This window comes from Aythya fuligula, chromosome 16, assembly GCF_009819795.1.
Source record: "Aythya fuligula isolate bAytFul2 chromosome 16, bAytFul2.pri, whole genome shotgun sequence".
NCBI lineage: Eukaryota > Metazoa > Chordata > Aves > Anseriformes > Anatidae > Aythya > Aythya fuligula.
In genome coordinates this window covers 5,440,989-5,465,327 of record NC_045574.1, presented here as the reverse complement: position 1 = coordinate 5,465,327, position 24,339 = coordinate 5,440,989, and positions in this window count along the sequence as shown.

The following is a 24,339-nucleotide window of genomic DNA, read 5'->3' as shown; positions in this document are numbered from 1 at the left end:
ACTGGTTCTACTGCTTGTGATGACCAACAGCCCTAAGGACTCTTCTGAATGAACTTGCTCTCTGTAGGAAGATGGTACTACCCATGAATCCCCCACCTCATGGGCCAAAGTGGAAAGCAGGAATAAGATGGAAGCTACACATTGGTATGTATGTCTCAAAAAGATGATATTAGCCAGTGTGACATACAAGCTGACGAGGCCAGAAGCAATGGCAAATTACAAAGAATTTTTGGCTTGTCTATACTAATTTACTAAATGAAGCTAAACCTATTTAAACAGGGCTTAAACCATATTAAGTGTGTTGAGTTGGCACCAAAGTAACTTGATCCACTTTACATTGATTTAATTACACCACTGCAATTTATAGACCATGCTGTTGTCTCCTACAGCCTTAGACTCCCCTAACTTCACCTTTGAATTGGGTTCTTAGGGGAAGAGCTCTCCAAAATACTTGTTCTTAATGTAAATTTTTAATGCATTTAATTATGGATGCCATGGGAGTGGGCAGCCAGCATCCCCCCAGGCATCCCACACTATGGAGATTAGATCTTTAATGCTACATTGAGAATCCTTCCATCCGCTCTTTATCACAGTGCTGATGGCATCACCTCAAAAATACCCAGCCTGAACCCAACAGGAAAGAAGAAACAAAATTTGCACATGGCTTTTTGCACAATAATTCATGATATTTCATTAGACAACATCTCCATTAGGAGCCTGACATTTATATTCATGGTTGAGCAGAGGTATAACTCATGAGTTATCTCTTCTGTCTTTGTGAGTGAAGATTAATGTCATAAGTGTTCAGCAATCATGTATCATATATATACACACTTACACACTCGATGTGCATTATTTTTATCTTCTATGATCTTCAGGAGTGAAAGCACTTGAGACAACAGTTTGGGGGAAAAGCAGTTTCTGAATGTTGTCAGACTGTGCACAAAGCAGGGGACAAATTGTATCATCAGTTAAACAGTCCAAATAGTGGGCATACATCAAGCCAGGGGAAGCAGGCTGTGGTGAAATTGTCACACACATGCATTATTTAATAAGCTGTGCATAATTCTAGGGCTTTGTCCTAAATGCTGAGTTTATTCTTTGTGCAAAATGGGAAGAAGATGAGAAAGAGACAATTATCTGCCTTCTTTCTGCTCTCAGAGGGACCAAGCCCAATAGGATCCAAAGCCTGTTCTTGCTCAAGTTAGAGGAGTTTGTATGAATTTCTAAAATAAAGTAATTGCAGCTAGTGACTGATGTGGCTGAGCTCCTGGTGAAGCACTGTGCACTGTGCTTCACCCCCTTACTTTCTCCTATGCCAAAAGGCCAGGTGGTAAAGAAAAGGGAATGCCAATCTTGTGCTACCTGGGGATTTCCCTGTGACAGCTTTCTGTCTGCTTCAGATGAAAGCAGCTGAGCTCACAACACAGCTTGCATAGTCCAGGACACTTTTCTAGTGAAAATCCATTATGCATATTGTATAATGAAAGTATACAACACACACAATTTATCACATGGCTCTCAAATTCATTACTGAGCACTCACCTATGAGCCTACAGATTTATAGACACTGGGATGGTTGGCCAAAAGGTGTTATGTAAGTGCAAATGGCTATGGTTGTTGGAAAGATCCTCCTGGATTATCCAGTCCAGCCACATGCATTCCTGTAAATGCATAAACTGGTTGAGTGATTTGATACAAAAAAAACAGTGCCCCATATTGTCTATGATGATTGATGTCTCTTGAATTATCTTCTTGACTCTGATTTTCATCTTAATTAAAAAGGCTGGCTGGACCATGCTATGAGATAGATCAGGCCAGATTTTTATTATTCTGGTTAGTAACATCTCTTCCAACACAAGCGGGTTCAGCACAACCCTCTTATATAACCAAAAAGACAGCCTGCTATGGGATCTGAGTGCACATTCACCAACTCAAGTGCTCTGACTCGCTTTTTTACCCGTTCCATGACATCCCTACATCCAGCTTGCACAAGACAGCGAATTTCAGGCAGTTTAGACATAATTTAATTTCACTTGCTGAACTGCACAGCCATTTCTTTGAAGAATTTGAAATGAGAAAGACCAGAAAACAAACACAATATTCAGATTAAAGCCGTATTCTTTCCCTAATTTGTTTGTCACTTGGGCAAAACAGTAGAACAACAAGCAGCTGAGAAAGAACAAGAGCTCAAATCCAGGCATTTCAAATCATCAAATCAGCAGCTAGTGAAGGTCTGGCCCCAAAATGCTTTCTGGTTTTGCCTGACTCAGTGCTGTGCCACGCAGAAAAGCCCAGCTCTGTCTATAGGAAGTAGTTTGGCCCTTGTGCTGCATCCTTTTGCCCGGGCAACTAACTGTTCATTGTTCTCTCTGGAGAAATTTCTAAGCCCATTTCCCCATATGGGCTTGTGTGAGTGGGAGATGTCTCTGTGCAAATCCCTCCTGCAGCAAGGTCCAGAGGCTGTGAACACTTTTTCTGCGTGAAATTAATTGAGCTCCTGGGGTCAGGAGGTTACGAGTAGGCTCATTATGACAAATGATTTCTGTCTGAGTAGGAAGACCTTTGGGGTCAGTTCAGGATTCTGCCTAAATTTTGTAATTACGCCTGCCTCAGGCCTTAAACAAACTAAGTGTCCCTTAACATGTGGAGGGAGGCAGCCTGGAGATTAGGGAATAAGCAGCATCAGCCTAGCTTAGTCTAGCAGGACAGATTTTTAGCTGAAACTTGTAAATATAAAAAACCTGACAAGCTCAACAGAGCTGGAGACAGGCTTAAAGCCTGATGGGGAAAGATCTGGAGTCTCGAGGAACTCTTTATCCCTGCAACGATTACAAGAAGTCCAGCTGGGAAGAGCTCGTCATAATTCCTGCTTTGCTTGCGACCGAGACACTTCACATTGCCAAACCCCAAAGGATAATATGCGGCAAAATATGCAACTTGATTGTACGTGGAGCTGTATTAGTAACTTTGGGGCTTAGCTTGTGACTCATAACTCCGGCTGGACAAAGGAGCCATATGCCAGAAAGTCAGGCCAGATCCTAATGTTGAATAAAGGGACTTAATTCAGGCTTTGTATGTCGCTTTTCCTTTGCAAAGAGCACTGGGGAGCTAGGGGAGAGAGTAGCCCCTTGCCCAGGTTACTGCTGAGGATCCTGGCTGCAGCTGTTGGTAACATGGAGAGGGATGGGACTCTCCCCAGGAGGGGACTCACTGCCCATAACTTCACTGTCTACAAGTTATCTGAACTTAGTCAATGCTCTCCAGCAGAGTAACTCAAACAAGAGGGGTGGCCGCATCCAAAGCATGATTCAGCCTGCCCTGAAATAGATGGGAAGCATCTGCATTGGGTGAAGCTTCTCTAGAGAAAGTCTGGACTTCCTACAGCTTGGAGAAGGATCTTTAATTGAGGTGAGATGGAGGCACCCAAAGCCCTGGAGAGCCCAACCTGCCCAGCCTGAGGGAGGTCTGGTGGGACTGCTGGGCATGCTCAAGTCCCCCAGCAACATCTCATGTCAAAGCGCCCCTTTCCAGTTACTTTTCATTATGAATCCTTGCAAAAGCTCTCTGCATGTGATTCCTCAAGCCCAGAAGGGGATACAAAATGTTTTCTCATGTTGCTGGCCAGACAGATGTGGGTAGATGGAGAAATGAGCAATAGGAGGAAAAACATTTTCCTGGAAGTCTCCGTTGGAGTACAGTACCTGATGGCCCATGGCCACATGAAATATCAATTCATTAGTTTAATTAAATTGTATATGTATCTACATAATACATATTGCTACATTTTTAGATATCTCTGCAAGATTCTTCGTGAAGCACACAGCAAGTATCTAATCTTGTTTAAAAACATTCACTCTGAAACCTTTATTGGCTATGAAAGCTAAGTACAATTATTAGGATTTAAATCTGAATTTCTCAGACACTTACATCTCACATTTTTTCTCCTCACTGAACAGTTAAGTTAGATGTTTGTATAACTCAAAATTGGAGATGAAAAATGAAAGGACATTCAGGTATTTGCTTCAATATTTGTTTGAAAATCAGGCTACTCATTTCTCCCAAATTAGGCCCCCTGTTATGATTTGCAGCATTTTATTCATTAGTCTTTTCTTACAGCACATTTTCCTCTAATCCTGAAAAACCATAGGAGCATAGGATTGCTTGAGTATATTTTAATTATTCATGTAAATTAAAGAGACAGAAAAAAAATTACATATTCAGAAAAAAAAGGGTCTGTCTTTCTCTTAACACCCTTTATAAAAGCAGAGTGTTTTTTATTTCATCATTTTTCACTGGTCTTTTATTATGCTTTATTGCACTCTGATCACCATTGACACTTAGAATAATCTACAGACAAGCAGATTCATGGTTGTTTTTGAATACGTCTATAATAGTGTCTGTGTGTCTGATTTTTATTTTTTTTTTTGCAATGATTGCACAATTGGATTTGAAATGGCAACACGATATTGGAAGTGTTCTTTTAATCACATTTAGTGAAATTTTTATAAACTCATAACATTAATAATAAAGTAAAATGAAAATGTCAAATTTATTCTTAAAAATTGAATTGTGTATGTTTCACAAAAAATCATTCTAAAAAAAGTCTAATATCTGACTTTTGTGAAACTTCTAGTTTTATTCTATTTTAAAATAATACTGGATACATCTTATGTCTTAGAAGTAACTTTTCAATCTCATTTTTGAAGCTATTGGATAAAAAGTCAACTTATGTACACAGTGAAACGACAACTGTTAAGTAATACTGGCCAGAGTAACCTAGAGAAACACTCTGTAAATATGCCTAGGACTTTTTCCTATGAATAAAGATGATCTCAGTTGGTTTTGGGTTTCTCAGAGAATGCAGTTAATAATGTGTGATGATACTATTTATAGTGTCTTCCCTGTGCAGATCCATAAAATAATATTCAGAGAAGCTGGCCTCATCTTTGTTTTGGATTTCAAAAGCAGTTCAGAAACTTAGGTTAGGCATGCAAGCCCAAGAGGAGGTGCTGAGGACAGGATTCAGCCTACTTTCCTCCAAGATAGACAATGAGGAGATGGAAAACATGAGGCGAGAGGCAGGAGGTGAGCACATCCTCCAGCCCAGCCCAGGGATGGCACTGCTTCTCCTCTTCTGAGCAGAGTTTCCCTGTGGTCTCTGGCAATTACCTGTGCCCAGATTTTTAGAACTGGGCACATGCAATTGCATGTTTCATTTGCCCATATAATTACCGTAATTGTGACCACATTGTGGTAATCGTACATGCAAACAATCAATTAGACATCCAAAGTGGAAGATGGCACTTCCTGCACGGTCCTCCAAAGACCGTTTTCAGCTGTACCTTGATGGCTGAGCACCCACAGCACCATCTCCTTAGCACATGCAGCATTGTGCAGTACACACTATCTTCCTCTGGCGCAGAATTAGTCTACACAACCTAATCAGTCATTTCCCATCAGTCCCCCTAAATAGTGCCTTTTGGAGACAGCAGTGCAGATAGTGATTGGCAAGTTGTCTAGCTTGTGATGTGCCAACACTTGAAGCACGAAAAAAACAAAAATTACCAATGAAGCAGTTAAGGCAGGAAACTCTATTAAGAACCCAAGGGAGAAGTTGCTTCCCTGATTACATATAATATGCACCATGTACTCTTAGTGTACCCAGCAATTGTAACAGAACTCCCTTGGGAATGGTGTCGTTTGCTGGCCTGCAGCCAAGGCTGTCATGCTGAAAGTGCCATTTTACCCTGAAAAGTGTCTCTGAAAAAAAAAAAACAACAACAAAAAACAGCATCATTGGGTTTCATGTTTATGGTCTCTTAATGATCCAGCATCAGATGTGCTCAGCCTACATATGAAAAAAGTTTTGGGGTCAGAGGTTGTTTAGGTTTTGGAGTGGTTTCTCTCTGCCCTGCTAGAAATTGTGATGGAAGCATGGAGCAAAGCTTGCTCTTTCTAGATAAAAATAGAAAGTATTCGTTTTTATTCATGACAGGAGAATTGAATAAACTTCTACTGAATTACACAGAATGATTTTAAAACTTCACATGATTGTACATTTACATTCTGTATATAGGCTATTAGATAAATAATAGCATAATTGATTAAGAGCATTCCCAAAACTCAAAGTCAATAATACATGAAGGAGCTCTCATTGATTTCCTCTGCCTTTGGATCAGTCCTTTTAGTCCTAGCTGAGGAGTTTTCCAGAGGTAGGAAGGGAACCCTATCTTGAGGGACAGGGAGGTTGAAACCTTGATCTCATGTGATTTGTTCTGATGACAGACATTGAACTGAGCTGAAGAGAAGTTTGTTTTATTTTTGCAGTTATTATTGCTATTAGAAAATAGTTTCAATTAAAAAGAGTTGTTTTTTTTTTTTTTTTTGGGGGGGAGGGAGGAAAAGGTATTAATCTAATGAAAGTGCTCAAAAAAAATAATAATGTGACACTTTTCAGAGCACAACTATTTTGCTTTTTCATTTCATTCAGTCTCAGTTTTTGACATGGACTTTATGTGAAATAGTAAAAGGTAGAAAAAGAAATGTCACCCAACCAACTCCAGTATATCAAAACAGAATTTTTCTACTAACTCTAATGTTTCCTTTGTGAAATGCAATTTTGCAAAATTACAGAAGAAATAACCTGAGTCTTTCAGAAACTATTGAGGCAAATATGGAAAAACACATTTTTAACATGTTAATTTGTGATTGTGCAATTTGCTGTTCAGTCTGTACATTATTTTGAGACACATTACTAACTTCAAATGTCATGTTTTAAGGTACTCCTTGGAATATGGACCATCATTTACCATGTTTTAAGCAGTGACACTGAAAGGTGAGTTCTTACCTCACAGTGCTGAAAATTGCTCTAATGAAAAAAAGTCAGATAATATTACCAGAAAAGAAGGAACATTTTCTTATAAACTTTGGAAAGGAAAAAATAATGGTTATTTTTTATTTTCATTACTCTTGAAGATTTTTGCCCTCTTCCTATTTTCCCCTCCTTCCACTCTCCCCTATATTCCCTCTTTTTCTTTCTTTTTTCCTTTTCTTTTTCTGTTATGAAAGCATAAAGAAAATTAATAATCTGGAAGAATAGCCCTTTGCTTTCAAAAGCCAAAAGCTTTGCATTCCTCACCTCTATTTTTTTAGAGAGAAGACAGCCATTGAAAAGAAAAGAAGACCTATTCCTTGGAGCAATATTAAATTTTTTAAGACAGTCCATTTTGACTTAAAGTATGTTCTTCAAAGCCTTTCAATTCTCTGCAGTCTTGTGAGAGTTAAAAGACAGGTTAAAAAAAAATAAAAATAAAGATCTAGAGGAAGATCAGCTAAAACCCTATATTGAGTATTATAAGCACAAAAACAGTGATGCCAGTGCACTGTCTTGCTATAATTAAGAGCGTCTCAGGAAAAGTGACATGAAAAGGAGCTCAGATTAATTACATAAACCTAAACTAAATGGGCTGGGGGTACCTCTCTGCCCTGTGCTCAAGGCATGGAGGACAAGCAGCTACAGGGCAGTGATGGGAACAGAGAAGCCACAGCTGGAACCTGGGTCCCTTGGGAGAAACTGGGGAAACTCACAATCGCAGCTTCATGGGCACTCTCCTTAGCACTTTCAAACTCATCTCTGCCTTGTCCCACTGACCTGTCTCACTGCTTGTGGCGTTTTAAGCAGTCATACAAAGGAAAGGTGGTTAAAAAATCTCCTACCTTGGCTTTCAACCACTTGCTATCAGAGAAAAACAAAAGCAAAACTTGATCTTTTGTTGTTGTTGTATTTTGCTTTTTTTTTGCTTTTTTTTTTTTTTTTTTCTCCTTTTGAAAAAGGGATTCCTCGTCTTTACCACTCCTTTATATTCTAACTGCCCCAGCTGGAAACCTTCTAGGCCTTTTTAAAACAGGATTAAAAACACAGTTTTCTGCATTAGCACAGCTCAAAAGGATAACCTCAGCTCTTTTCTCTGCCAGCCAGCTTTTTAATCCTGAATCACATGTCACTTCAAATTATGAATATGATTTTCATGTCCCCCTCGGGCCTAAATTTCACCCAAGTAAATCCTCTCATTCAGCAGCTGGAGAAACGTGTCAGAAGCAGTGATCTTCAAGCACTGAGAGTGCTCTGGGAGAGATCAAACTGTCCCAGCCTGAACTCTCCCAGTGCCAGGCGTCTTCTCCCCTCCCGCTTATTGTTGTTGACAACCTGCATCCCTCCTTTCCCTCCCAGTCTGAAAGTCTGGGATGGCAAGACAGAGAGAGCAATATCCCTTCTTCCTTCAAAATATTCCTGGGATTGATCCTTCGTCCACTTGCAGGAGCAGAAGGAGAACAAAGACGCTCATGAACCGGTGCTGGGTAATGAGAAATGAAAGCACCTGATAACGTGCTGCTTGCTTTCATCTCCTCACACAGCTCACTGCCGATATGAGCAGCAGCCAGACAAGTGGACTGGCAAAACGGCCCTGATTTCTGAGCCAGCCAGGTCGCTGTGCCGCTGTCATGCTCCATTTAAAGCAGGGAGCACTTCCTCACCCGGCTTTTGCTGCTCTCTGCAGTTCCCCCTCTCTCAAACACAAGCTAACGTACAACACCTCTGCCAGAGCCAATGTGCACTTCCAGCCATGGTCTATAAACAGATTGGGACTGTATCTGGGGCAAATTATGTAAAATCTGAGCATCAAGCCCAGAATGACAACTCTAGAAACCTGCAGACAGTCTTGGTTATTCAATCTGAGTCAGCTTTGTTGAGCTTTCCTTTCCTACCCTGTCCCTCAGACAGTTTCTTACTTCCAAAAAGAACTACTTTATTTTTTATTAATATATTTAGGTATTTATACCTTTCCCAAGTTGACTATGGCCTTTGCTTTTGCTTACTGCAGCGGTAGATGCAGCAGGTGCCAAGGCTTTGCTCACCTGTTGCTAACAGGAGCTGTGAAGCGTATTGCTGTGGTACTAATGAGGGCCACCTCCATCATACTAGGATGAGTGGGTAAGTATAATGATCCTCATTCAGTCCACCCAAGCAAGGAACAGAGATGTTTGGGTTTGGTATTCAAGTTGCTCCGGTGTTAGAAATAGCAACCTTGCTGAGGCTTTCTCACCACCAATCCAGAGCCCTGAGTTCAGCTTTCTCCACAAAGAGCAGAGACAAAGTTCTGTTTTGAGGTTACCTTGTTTGAACCCACTTTTCCGTGGCTTCCCCAGACTTCACCAGCAAAGGTGTTTTGGTTTGTTTTGGGGTTTTAATTTTCTTATGATTTCTCCGGTTCTGTAAAAATTGGAAATGGCCAGTAGGCCACTGCCAGTCTGAAATAAACCTCACTGTTGTTTGCTTTCAAAGGCGTTAGAGAGAAGATCAGAGGCTGGAACTGAAATAAGAAGTCACCCCAACAGCTTTGTGGTATTACTGTTGTTATCCTCATGGAACTCAGTAAGGAACAAGGACAGAAATAAGAGATCAAAGGGAATATACATGGATACAGTCTCTATTTTGAACCTCAAGCCTTCCTTGTACTGGAAGAAGGCAAAGGCAGACCCAGGACATCATGGAAGGCAGAGAGCACCTGAAACCACATTGCGCCGCACATCCCCGCAGTCGTGTCATGTGGCTGCCGGGTGCAATGACAAGGCCATTTCCCATTGGAAACCCAGTCAGACAAATGTTTTCGTCCTGCAGAAGAGCAAACACAAATGCGGAAAGGGTCTAGGAGGGCATATTTATCACTCGCTTACCTTCCCACGGTGAAGAAGCCGCAGAAGTTATTAGAGAAACCTCACCTTTCAAAACATTCCCATAGCTACGGACATGTTTCTGAACAAATGTACATCCTGGGAGGGATTCTCGTTCAGAATATCAACTCTCATCCAACCATTGACTGTTGCTTTTTGAAGTTTCAACAGCAAAACAGAAACATAGTGGTTTGCCAAGAGAGGTGGGCAGGAAACAATTTTTCCAATCCACAAACAATTCTCAGTCTAGAGATTTTCCATCCTCATATAGAGTGAAAGGTAGAAAGCTGAAACTTAAAAGGATTCCAGTCATATCCAAATCATTTTTATGAACTTCACTTTATAGCATTTCAGCGAATAGATGTTTTATTATTATTATTATTATTATTTCAAAATGTTTAAGGTAAATCAGAGCACATTTGAAAGCAAAAATATTATTCTGTTTTTATTCACTTCCCTCCCCCAAACTAAGACATTCAGATCGCTATCTGTATTTTCAATCAACTGGCATTTTTCAAATCAAAATATTTGCCAAGAAAACCCCTCCAGTGTCCAAGACCATACTAATGACTGCCTTACCTCAGTCTAGAGGTGGCAATAGCTTATTGACAGCTGAGCTGCATGTACAGAGTTTGTAATCCCTTAAGCAGTGGTTTGAGGCTTCCAGTAGCTAATATATGCCCACCACCACAGCAAGGAATAAAATGAATATTTCCTCCTTTATCCCTTTATGTTTAGGATTACAAAAGCTTGTAGAACTGAATTTCCAGAGCGGTGATTTTTTTCCCTTCCACCGTTGGATGATAAATTTGTTTATCTTTGCTTTTGGCACCATGCTTTGTGAACATTTCTAATAGAAACAATGAAAACTCACTCATGGTCTGCTAAATCAATACTCCCAGTGTCTTGCTGTCCTTTGCCAATGCACCTTGTATAACCATTCACTGCTCTGCCTGTTAGCATCCATTTTGCACTGGTGGAAATGACTAAACCAGCCGCAGAGCAATGGAGAATCAAAGCTCTACCTCCTTCTTTAGATGTGATCTGAGCATCAGCTCTAAGAAATACATGGCTGAGGACAAGCCTTCTTTCCAAGACAGTGATAAAAAAGCAAAAAGGATGGTGTCAAAGTGAGTGAGATAAAATGACAGGTGTAGCCTCTCCACACAATAGGGACAAGTCACAATATTTCTGTACAGTTGCTCCCTTAAACACAGAGCACAGAGACAGACTGGAGGAGACGTGATTGCAGATGGTGTGGGTAAGAGGATGCAGACTCAAATTTGACAGTCATTTTATAAATGCATTCCTGACCGTGTGATGTCCCTTCAGGTCTACTTGCTGCTGTGGACTGGCAATAGTTTTCTGTGGGTAAAAATACTGAGTTCTCCAAAGCCTGATTTATGATTATTCTCTGCTAAAGTCTTAAAAACACAAAAATTATTACAGCTATTTGTATCTCGTCCTGGCATCGTTGTTCTCCATTGCAGTAAGTGGAACTATCTTTTCTTAAAATGCTGGATCGAATCCATATTCTATTTATTACGTCTGAGGACTGCTCTTCTCTATTTTATAGTCTGTTGTTTACGAACTGTGCCAGGGGATAAAAAGTGCATGATCTGAAAAAGTGCAGAAGAGTCGTCATCATCCTACTTTTTCCATTTTTTCCCAAAAACCAAACAAAACAATAGTGGCTCCCAAAGGTATTTGCTTTTTAGACCTTTACAGAAAAGCAGAACACAAGAGCAAAAATAGAAAGCTCTGGTGGACGTGCTTGGCTTGTCCCCTAGGCCAAAAAGCCCGTGGCTCAAAAAGGCATTTGACAGGGATATGAAGGGCTTGAGCATATTCCCTGTTCTGCCTCTACGTGCTTTTATTGCTCTCTGCATTCATTTATTCTCTTTGCAGTTTAAGTTCAGGGAGGAGAAATAAGCATTTGGAATGGGGAATGGGGAGGGTCTTCCGAAGGGACAGCATATATCCAACAACATTTCCATCCATTTTTGTTCTAAGTCCTGCCTGTCATGTACAAAAGCTTCATGTACATACTTTACACATGGCTTGAACCAGCCAATTTCCATCCACCTCCTAGAGCAGCTCTGCCACTGTGCTTTGTCCTTCACACAAAAGTCCCTGACGGTGTGAGTGCTGGCTTCCCAAGTAGCTACAAGCTATTCTTCTGAACTACAAGGGGTGGGTTTCCAGATTTAAAAAAAAACAGCTTCCAGTTGAGTATTTGTCAGTGTCTGTTTGTTTTCTGTGGGCCTAAAAAATCTTTTTGAAGAAGAAAACCAAAACCCTCTGATGGGTTGGGTGGGTGATCCTGGATACTGGCAGTGTCAGCGTGAGACAGTGTGGGATAAATCCAGTGATAGCCCACTGGAAGGCACGTATCATCTCAATAAGAGTGAGTGCACATACAGGTTTTTGGTACTTGTCCACCTTTCACCCTCTGCTGGACCATGGCTCAGCAGTGCAGCATCTGCAGTATGCAGCACTGGTGCACAGCCCTTCACATATGGTGGGTACCAGAGGTTCCTAGGCTACATCCTCCTCCAAAGAATGAAAGAAAAATATGTTAGGTGCATAGTAACCAGTCCTCCTTATGCAGATTGAGTTTACCAACTTATTGATCAGTATGAACATTTTTCTTTGTAGATAATAGGTGGCTCAAAGTACCTGAAAGGGCTTCACAAACTGCACTATTTCTAACCATGGTAATCATTAACATCAACTTCCACTGCAGGTGTAGCCAGGTTATGCACAGTATATTCCCACTTTGTAATAGTATATAATACTGTCTTAATATAAAGACATGAATAAATTTCTACTATGGTGAAGTACAGAAATCTTTTGAATTCCATCACTGACTTGCACGACAATGTCCCTGCAGGTACACAACAAAATTACCATGTTTTTTGCCCCTGGTTTGATGAGATCATGAGAATAAGTCTGCACTCTGGCTCTCAAGCCCAGCTGATGTCCTTTGCTGAGATGAAATAATAAAATCTTTGTGTTTGAATCTTTCCTAGAAAAAGACAAACTACAACAGAAAACAGAGTGGTTTTGCTACATTATTTGTATAATGGCTTAACACTCAATGTGGTATAAGCAGCGGTATCACGATGATAGCCTTGCATCAAACAGATGGCTAGGGAATTACGATGTCTGAAAACCCAGAGCATCTTCCACTTCTAGCTGCAAGTTAATGCTAGAGGTGGTGCTGTATGAAGGGAAGAGACTTTGCTACAGCTCTGGGGCTCAACTAGTCCACAGGGTCCAATTCCCAGTTCAGTTGTAGTCCTTTCCTCCTCACCACATAGGCATCTGGTGTTATTAAAAGTCAGTAAAAGAACAGTTTTCAGAGCTAGCTCCCCAACACTGCATGCGTAACCATATGTGGTAATATAGCATTACATTAGAAATAAAAAAGGCCTGCTTGTTGAAGATCAGCAGCTTTGTAAATTTTTTTTCAGTATCCTTTCTCTGCTTATGTGGTTATTGGTTCTTTTAACAGTTCTCATCTTTTGAAACTTTTCGATTAGATGCAATGGCTGGATTTATTACATGTTCTTGACTGCTCTGGTCTTCAGATAGGCAAGATCTAATCATGGAAATCACCCCAGAACTAGCAACTTGAAAAGAAATGTAAAATTTCATTTTTCCATCTCTGTAGTGTGTATGCTGCTCATACTCTTATTGTGTCAATGAGGGCAGTTTCTGCCCAAAAATGTCTAATAGAGAATACAGAAAATATTTTGGGATCATAAAGCTGGTATAAATAACACCACATAGATTATTGATTTTCCTGGGCTTTGGCTGTGGCAGGACTAAGGACTGTGCTCATTAATTCTGTGCTCAAATTAAAGACATAAAAAGCATGACAGAAAAAGGTAAAAGGGAAAAAGGAGATGAAAAAAGGGGCTGAACCAAATGCTGCCTCCAGTGTGGACTCATGAGGGTGTCTGTAATGTTTTAGCGAGAACAGCCAACTTCTGCTATTTACTGAACACATAGAATGGCCACTTTGCAATACAGATGATGTTAGCTAAATATGGAGAGAGAAACTGGAAAAAAAAAAAAAAAAAAAGAAAAAGTGAGAAGAGAAAAGGTAGCATAACACTGCTCCAGCACAACAGACCTTCTCCTCTGAAGTCAGTGGATCTCAGTCTGGACATACCCAGGGGAAACTGAGACTGAAATTTGGCCCTTTCTGCCCAATAGCAATGGCAGGAAAGAAATAATGCCACCTTCAGTCACCCTGACTTGAAGAGTGTATTCAACTCATCAGTAATATCCTGCAACTGACAGTCCTGACACTAAATCTCCAGGGCACAGGGTGCTGGCCTCAGGAATGGCACTTCAGAGCTATGGTGGGCTGTGGAGGAAGGTGTGCCTGCTTCTCTTCCTCTCTGGGCAGATAGAAGAGGTGAGCTTGCAGTGCAGAGAAAAAAAAAAAAAAAAAAAAAAAAAAAAAAAAAAAAAAAAAAACAAGGAAGGGGAAAAAAAAAGGCTTATTTCACTGAGAAGCCTCCTTTTCTGCGGACAGGATGCATAAAACAGGAAGGATGTGGACACCAAATAACTCATCTAAGGATTTCTCCATCATTAAGGAAATTGAGGTATTGAAGCGTGGGTTTCCTTCACATGCTATTCTAGTGAAAAGCAATTTAGCAATATGGCAAAATGCTACTACTAATACATTGCTGCTGCTAAAGGAGAAACTTTCCCTCTCTTCCTCTCCTTGCCCTACTCATCTGCTCATCTCTCACCATGCACCTGCTTATGGGGCTTGCAATGCACAAGCACTCAGGAAAATTAATACTTATTTCATTCACAGTTTGCTCCATCACCATAGACACAGAAGCATGCGGTGTATCCACCAAGCCACTTGGGCAATAGTTAGTTTAATGCAGCTGGTAAATGTGGAAGGGGAGAGAGTAAAGCAAACCTACCCAGAAGCTTCAAGGTTAATCAGAAATGAGGCTGAAGCTGGATTTTGCTACCCCAACAGCTGGAGGCCCCCGAGCCAGGCTGGAGCTAGGGAGTCCCTGTCATCGGAGGGGCTGAGATGGGAACAGAGCAATCCATAATTCGGTTTGCTGCTCCTGTTTCCACTGGGAAATCTGTGTTGTTGCCTGTGCTCCCTAAAGCTCACTAGCCAGAGATATGCAAATATTTTCAACAATCTTGTTCCATGTTTTATTTTCAAATTATTGCAAGAGGCAGAATGAAGGGGAACTTTATCCACCAAAACAAAGGTGGAATCTCTCATAGACATGATAGACGCAGCCAAATCAAAATTTAATTGGGATATTTAGCATTTAAAAAAAAGCTTAAGAAATTCTTTAGTGACTTAAGTTTCATTATGCATCGCCAGGAAAGACCTAACAGTAGGTTTGACCTCCACGGTGTCGTATAAATAGAGGAGGAAACCTGAGAAGCATTAAGATGTAGCCTTCCTCAGGAAAAAAAAAAAAAAAAGCCAACAAAAAAAACAGTCCCTTCATTAATGACTCCCATTATAGCTATTCATTGTATCCTCTTTTCCTTAACAAAGTCTCACATTGTCAAACAGCCTTCTTAAACATTCATTGTGTGTCCATTATCAAAATATAATTTTCAGCTTCGCACATGTAGGAAATGTAGTAGTGTAGAAAGGAAGAGTAGTAGGGGAGATAGCACAAGAAAAAAGAAAGAGAAAGATAATAAGCTTAGCCTGTACTTGTGTAATTACCCTCTCTAGAACAATCTTCTGAGAAAAGGATATGTTTAGCTTTTGTTATGTCATAAATCTTAAACTCACCAGTTGTCACTGATTAGGTTAGTAGCTAAATAACTGAAAATGGACACCGGAAGTTTGCCTTCCCCACCACTTCACTTTTAATAAAGGTTGTTTTACTATGAATGGAGAGAGACCTCTGTGGTCAATTTTGAATCTCTTTTAAGGACTGTTTAATAAATTTTATATGTCTAATTGGGAAACCACTGGAGGTTTGCACAAAATAAAATTTGCACCATTTCAGCAACGTGAATCAAATCAGCTTAGCAAATATCCAGCAAACACACCAACCCTTCTCTTTCCCTTTCATGTTCTCTGTCTTCTAACATTTTTGGACTTTTAATTTAAACTTAACTCTGGTCTCAGGCTTCATTCAAGACCAGGACAAAACTGTCACTGGCTAGTTCTAGTCACCTACTAGCAGTAGGATCTGTATCTCAGTACAACATTAAATACTTGGACAATAGAATACAGGAATTGCTCCACAACCAAATGCCAGAAAGGCATTCTCTGACCACGGCATGTCCCTCTGTTAACCTCCAAGAAGTTCTCTGCTTGGCATCTACTAATGCTACCAAGTGAAATAAGAATCCTGTTCATTTTGAACTGTGGAGAGACATCAACCACTTGCCTCACATCCAGCATTAAGCACTCATCTGCAGGCAGGAAGGCTTGATCACTAACCCACGGCTTGATGTAAGTCATCCTGCACTACTAGATTAAGCTGGAAGGACGAAAGCATGGATCTTAGGTAGAAGGCCAGCTGAGCAACCTGCTCCCTGAGGGCAGCAGGCTGGGCAGTGACAGCAGGGAACTGAATCAGCTTGTATTCAAGGTCAAATTTTATGTTGCCTTCCATGGCTTTTAGAAGTGTATCTTTCAATGACTTGATTTCAGGAGACAAGCAGTCCTAGAGCTGAAAAGCACAAATTCTATTACCCACTTGCTGTTACCCTGAACCGGAATTGGTATGTTTTATGTCACCAGTGCTATGGAGACACCGTTGCACACTGCCCCCTGCATTGCAGCTGTCATTGTATGTACATTTGTTACTTTTTGCACCCCTAAGTAGGAATACTTGTATTAGATTAGGTACTATTTAAAATGTTGATGGGCATTTGGCATATTGCGTATCCATCCACCCACCCTAAGAGTCTTTTCCTGTTTCATTTTTCAATAAGATGCTGAAAATTTGGAACTGTTTGCACAAAGTCAATGGGAATCTCACTAAAGGCTCTGCCTGAGAGTCACAGCTTTGCTGTTTCTGTCTTGGTCAACTGCTTTCTTCGGAGCTTTCAGCTGGGCCAGCAAACAGATATATCTTGTGCACAATTGCAAGGCCATCATCCCTGGTGGATGGAGCTCTGCCAGCTGGCAGGGAGGACACCTGGCAGCATGCAGGCAGGAAGGGTACGTCCGCATTGATAACACAGTGGGGTCTAACAGCTCGGTGACTTTGCTTTTCTTTGTCATTAGCATTCACACTCTCACAGCAGCAAGACTTACACAGCATTTAAAAGCCAGACAATGAGGAGGGTGCAGCCTTGAGAAGTTTACAGCCTTTGGGATTGGTTGTACCTCGCTGTTTGACCTGAATGGGGTGACAAGCAGCTGCATTTCCCCAGGAACAGAGCAGGGCATGGCTACGCCTTGCAGGGTCATGGCCCATTCCTTAGCTGTCCCCTCCCTGCCAGCTCATAGCTCTGACTTTCTTCTTGGGTTCACTCCTCCCAGCAGAGCAAGGTGGTGGGTCTATGCTGGGCAGCATTACTGCAGCCTGAACTTCCCCTTTAAGCTGCAGATTCAGTGTCAGTTAAATGAATATTTAGTACATTCACAAAATATATATATTCCCCACTTCTCTCTAAAAGAGCAGAATCAAAGCTGAAAATATATCCTATAAATTAAAAACTGAAGAGAACTAGTAAAGTTGTGAAGTGTCCCCATTTACAGGTGGGGAGTGCTAGCTATTACCTGGTTACTCTATCTCAGTACAACTAAGACCCTGAAAGAGATGAGCACAACAGAGCTTTCAGGTGCCAACAGCACCTGTTTCCCCCTGTGGTGGCCATTTGCTGGGGTTGCAAAGCCCACGTTAGAAGACACAGACCTTCCTGCCCCACAGGCCTGGCTTTTCTGCGCACCTCTCCTATGACCCAGTTGGGTGCGTTGCTGACGTGAGTCTGTCTGCTCACGCGTGGTACGTGCAGCAGGTTCCTGGGCATGCCAGAAGGATTATGCTGACTTTACTGGCGACCTGCCCTTTCCTTAGGAGAGGGCCTCACAGAAAGGATGATGGCCAGGAGCTGGCTGCTGCTGCGTGTGCTCCCTAAAGCTCACAGGCCTCTGAGGAACCGCAAGTGGCACATGACTAAAACTTGGCTTTGTCCCCTCGGCCAGCTGTGCCAGCTGGGTGTCTGCCTGCCCCATCTTGCTCGGGAGTGGTACGAGTGGGTGCTGCTGAACAAGCTGTATTCACACCTCCCAGCAAACTCCGCATGGCCCGGCCGGGTGGTGAAGCCGGGCTGTGTGGAGAGTGGCAGCAGCGAAAGGCCAGCCTTGCAGGAGAAAGGAGGCCTGCCCTAGCTCATGGCTCTGGAGCTTCCCATGGCATCTCACCACACAGACAGCAACCTTTCCTTGCCTGTTGCTTTGCCAGTTCCCCTGTTTTCACTAATTCCTTCTGGCTTCTGATTGGATTTTCTTGTGGCTTCACATCATTTATGGCTGCTTTGAGTCACGGCCTTGTTAACAAAGGCTTGTATGTGAGAGGGGCAAGCCATGATGGGAAGTGCAGCGGATGTACTCCACACACCACCACAACTAGTGAAAAGCCAGCGGGAAAGCCCACTGTGAGGTCTGCATTTTTTCCATGGTGTTTATTTAGTTTACTGCACCGTTCCTTGGACTTCCCCTCATGCCCAGGCTGTGTTTGCTGGGGTTTAGTCTAAAAATTGCTGGCTTAGAATGTCCTCTCCTCTCTAAAGGGACAGCTAGACTGAAAAATGGTTGTGGTCAGAAAAATGAGCGTGCACAAATGACATAGTGCCCTTCAGTATGTAGAAATGGGATTGTCAATCACCCAACAGCTTCTTTACACCACTTTGAATGCAAAACAGTCTTTGAGCAGGGAGAAATAATGGCTGTATTCACTTTAGAGCCACTTTATGTTACCAGAGCAATGAAAAGCAGTTTTGTAGCTAAAACCATATTCCTGCCTTGCTAGCAGTGGTAGCAATTTAGGTTGTTGATAGTGACTGAGGGTCAGATTACCTTCGAATCAAGCGTAGACAGACATGCTTATGCTGGTCTTGTTGCAGCAGGTGAGGGTGTAGCTCCTCCTGGGGATTCCCCATCATCCATAGTCCTCCAAGCAGAGCCAGGAAAGTGCTGCGTAAGACACGTCTCACCCAGCTGAATGGCAAACTATCCATCTTTACGTGGAAGACAGCTCTTCACCATTGTCAACATTTCTCTAAATCACATTTGATTAAAATTAAGGTGTTCCCCTTGCCAGATCTGTAAACCTAACCACTATTTAACCAAATAAAATGATGACTCCATTCTAGGCCTCCTCACTTGTACTAACTGTTGATGTATTAAGACTCACAGTCACCTCAGCTTTTCAAGACTTTGCCTTTAAAAGCGAACTATAACCTCATCTGATATAAATCTACATTATCTTATTGCCTTCTGTGTTGATATATATCGGTGGACCAGCTATTATACCAACATCAATAGCAATCTGCATCTCTATTGGTGGTGATTAAGGGTAGAAAAATAGCTTGAGAAAGGGAGAAAGAATATAATACTCAAACTCTGACTAAGAAACTGAAAAGTAGAAACTTGATCAATGCTCTTAGGAGTCTGCTGGGTGTAAGCTGCACTTATGATTTGATTTAATCTGAATGGAGTAAGAGGGAGGCTACAGCTGTCATCAAGCCTCCACCCTGGTATTCCACACAATTAGTGGCTCGGGTGAACTGGGTGCAGTTTTACGCCCAAACACATCTACACTGGTAACGTTAGGTGAGGAGGAGACCTAAGTGAACCTTAAAAGGCCCATGTACTGCTTTGGCAGTCTCGAATTTGCAATAGCACCCAGGACTTGGGTTTTTCCTTCACAGCATCTAACATGGGAATCAGATCCCTGCTTCCACCCCTAGATTCAGCTGCTGGTGACTTTCAAAGTGATGTCAAAAAGTGCATTTTCTGGAACTCAGTTCCCATTGTCTGAATTCTTCCAAAAAATCTACCTAAGATGCTTCTCAAAGCTGCTGCCAGGGAGCTCTGCCACTCCCAATACCAAAACCAAGCCAAAATAATACAGAATACAACATATGTTTTCTTAAGAGCCAGGTAAGATTTGCCTATGAGAGAAGCAATCCAGGGACAAGCTCAGGGAGCCTCCATGCTGAGAAGCTTGTCTTGTTTTTGTTTTACAATTTCACAGCTTTGAGTCCTTTCAGGTTCTCCCAATCCTGCTTTAAAAGGCTGAAATTCTCTGTAGTGCAGCCACAAATATCACAGCCCTCTTGTCAACGTCCAAGCAGCTCAGAGCTGCAATTTATTTAAAGCTAGCCTGAAGTGAACCAGTTAGTAAGAGCTGGTTTCCTATCACACCTCATTCCACCTTCTGCCTTTGAAGCCCACTTAACACAGCCCTAGTATTCCTCAGGGACTTCAGGGGATTAAGGTAGGCCCCTTGACAATGCACTGACTGTTCTAGCGCTGTTGCCTTTTCTGTTTATCAACTAAAATGAGACAGGGAGGGGGAAAAAAAAGACAAAGAAGGAAAGAGAAAGGGGAGAAAGAGTGAGAGAAGGAAGAAAAAAAAATAAAGAAAGATTGTTGATGAAACAATAAAACCCTGCTGTTCAGGGCTTCCGTTAATATTAGTAAGCTATAAGTGCAAACACTTGTATCTTAATAATGTAGCAGAGAAATAATTTCTGCTTCTGCATGTTATATGAGTTGCATTTATTCCACCAATTCTCCTTTCCTAGTGAGACACAGGTATAAAATCCCAACAGAGCATTCAGTTGCCAGTGTCTGAGGAGCTCAAGGATTGGAACTCTTTTTCAGAGCAGATGATAGCAATGTTTGATCCTTACTTCTTTACTTTACTAAAATCCTTTTGCTGCTGGCATCATGCCTAGGGCATTGTCTACCACAAAATCAGCAGCATTATCTTCCTGATAACAAAGCTTGGATAATACCCTGAAGAGATACAATAGCACACGCTGAATGAGATCTACCTGAACTTGTTATTCTGTGATCTTGGGAAGGTTTGCTGCTGGATGCTGAGCAAGAGCTACTTATCACTGTACTGTCCTGCATAGACCCCGAACAGTGAGACAACCACAGTGAGACAGGCCAATGTTATATGCCTTCTTGTAGAAGGTGCAGAAGATGTCTTCTAACAAATTCCTTATTGAAAAGAAGGGATACTCTGGCAAAGGATAGGTAGAGGACACAGGTTAATGAAAATCCCAGCTGCTCAAGGCAACAATGAAATACACAAAAGTAGTGGGTGGTTGGACTCCTCGACACCAGGCCTGTGAACTGTGAACCTCCCTTTGTCCTTCAAGCCACCAACGTATGGAATACACATGAGCCAAGCAGGGAAAGAAGGTCTATTAAAAGCTGTTTGAGGCTGCTTGAAAGTTCAGAGTCCCTGTGGCCTTTGTATAGAAAAACTCTGTAGAGGATTAGCTATCTGCCACTGCAGCTCGTAAACCTTTTCCTTATCTCACTCTCCTATGTAGTACACGTTTTGAATAGTCTCTACGGGACTTTCTTGCCTTCATCACTCTTCAGTCATATGCAAAGAGAGAAGGAAACATAAGAGAACTGTATAGCAAGCTGCCCAGCAGCCCCCGAGGATGAGAGCATCCAGCCTGTGGTGAGCACAGAGACAACAGGACAGGGGCAGGTGGACAGGACAACACCAGGGGCAGGTACCAGTGCACAATTTGTCGCCTTCAGATTTCTTTGCATCTTGATAAGGCCATCTGCTCCTGGGGTGAGTACAGCAGCCCTTGATTACTATAGCTGCTAATTAACAATACACTCCAGATGAGGGGTCACACTTCTCCAACTGGTTAGGACCTACTGCCTTCTGCTTGTGTAGCAGATTCCCATCATTCTGCATTTCCTTTCCCTGCAGCGGAGTTACACCTGCTCTCCATTGCTCTGTCCCTGTTTTGGATTTCAGCAGCAGCTGTCTGACACAGCTCGAAACTCCATTCATGGGAGTGAAGAGCTGAGACATCGGCTCAGAGGAACATCCTGTGCAGTCAGCAGGTGCCACAAAAGGACTGGGGTTTTGAATGCTTTCAGATGTTTGCATGATTTATTTTGCTTTGGCCCAGTTGTGGGAAACTCTGATCAGTTTTCTCCCCAGCTAATGCCAAGTGGGAAAATTCATTTCCTGCCGAGCGGTCCCTCTGCCCTGCAAAAGACAGCAAAACCTCTGCCACCACACACCCCTCGGGCTGGGGGCAGGATGGGGCATTCAAAACCACAGCTCACAAAGTAACCTTGTCAAATGTGAGCGGGTGCGTTGCTTTATACTGGGGTTTGTTTCCTCTTTTAGTTTTATTGGTTACCTTCAGCAATCATTAGAGCTTAACTAAGCTTTTCTGGCTTCCCCTTGTGCTTCTGAGGTTCTTTTGTTCCCACAGCGGGAGCAAGGCTCTAAGGATCCCAGGCCTTCAAATCAAATCATTTTATATCCCTGAAATTCGTGGTCAAGGCTTAAAGTTCAACTCAATGCTGGCTGTTTGCTCTACTCTCTTATGGAAAAAGGACAGAGAGCAAAGCTGGTGTCTTCTAATGCTGAAATCTCTTTATGTTGGCTGATTCTTTTGCTCAAATCAAAATAGACTGGCAGTATTACAGTATCAGCATGCTCTTGTCACACGTCCCACACTGGCCCAGAGGGAGGGCACAAGTGAGCACCTGTTATGAAGACATCGAGCAGTGGAGAAGCCCAAAGACACTCTAAGGAATTTAGCATGTTTAGTTTTAGACAAGGAATACCCTGCACCTGGAAATAAATAAATAAGTAAATGTATCTCCAAGAAGAAGCAGAGTCCTGACTCCAGGGGGATAACGCAGTGCTTGATTTGCTGGCAAGTGATCCACTGCACTGCGTTGCCATCACTAGCTCGGTGTCAGCCCATCAGGTTCAACAATTTTCCTTCCAGTCCCCACAGTCATCACACACAGCCCCGGATGAGATCTTCTCACCGCTGCCTAGAGCACCACTTCATTGGCTACTATAGAAAAGTCACTCTTGCTGCAAATCCAACTCATTTTTCTTCTAAATTAGGCTGAACATTACTTACAGAGCTCCCCGCAGTGAAGAAAGCACTGACAGTGACAGCCTCTGATGCTATGCAATGTTCAAGGCTTCAGGAGTTGCTACAAGCCATCAGTCTCGGGCACAAATAATCCTGCTCTGAGCTCTGTTACGGCACAGTGAGCCCTTCCTGGGTGCGTGAGAGCAGCCCAGATGTCTGGCATCAAAATCTGCCTCAGAGCTTACGCTGAAAGCATTTAAAAGAAAATGAACTGTGTTCAACTGGATCACGGTTCCTCCTCCCTGAGCAAGATTTTTTTTAAAAAAGGCCCTGAGTGGCTATGCAAGGTGCAACAGTGTGGGATGAGAGGGTTGTTATCTGCTAGCAAACTGGCTGGAGTTGGAACATTCTGATGCAAACATAGGGTTACGGCATGGATAACAGGATGCTTCACATCTTCAGTGATTGCAAACACTCAGCTGCTCCCAACTCACTCATTTTGGGCTTTCTGTCAGGCTAAGCATGGGGACAGCCTTCCTTGCAGCACAACTGCTTGCAGAAGGAAGCAATCCCTTTCCTCCAAACTCACTTTAATTTCTGAGATAGTCAAATACTGTCTGCACCACAATGTTTCAGTGGTCAGGTCATAGGACCACCATGACTCTATTCCCCTCCTCTCCGCCCCCCCCAAAAGGAGGCAGGTTTTTCCTCTCTCCCATATGATCTGTGGGCTTGAGGCAGAGGAACCTGTTACTTTGTGCAGCCCCCCCAGCCCTGCAGTGAAGACAGAAGCTATTCCAGAAAGGGCTCCCCTGGGTGTCAGCTGTACCAGGAGGAGATGCAGCATAACGCAGGGTGCGCAGCCACTGTCTCTGCCTCAGCATCACCTCTCTGTCTCCACCACTGCCAATGTTGATCCCAAGCACAGGCACCAAACTCTGCCAAACCTCAGGAGAATTTGAGTCCAATTCTAAAGTGCCCAGCACAGACAAATTTGGGGCACAGTTATATACCCCTCCAGGGTCTGTTAGCAATAAAGACAAGCTCATTTCTAATAGGAATACATGTAGGTAGGCATCCAGCTGAAAGTCTGAAGGCATTTAAGGGATCCTACTTTGCTAGAAAGTAATCCAAAAGCAGTTGCTGTGGCTTCACTGACACATGCTGACTTCCTAAATCTCAGTAACTCAATCTTAACTGTCTGGCCATACTCTGCAGTGCCTGGCAATCCGTACACTAGCCAAGGAGGGCAGAGGCAGAAGAAAACACATTCCTTGATCACACAGAGCTTTGAAAATAGAGAGTGCTGTCCCAGCATTTCTCCTCAGGGCCACCTTGAACTGGCCTTGGCAGAGCCAAGGAACATGTGCAGTGGAAAGTTCATTTTCACCAGCTTCATCTTAGCAGATGGCATCTCTTTGTGGAGGAAAAGACACGGAGTGTGGATAAAGGCTTCAGCAAAACTGACTAACTACATACATAAAATTGCTGGCGAAGTAGCTATTATAGATATGA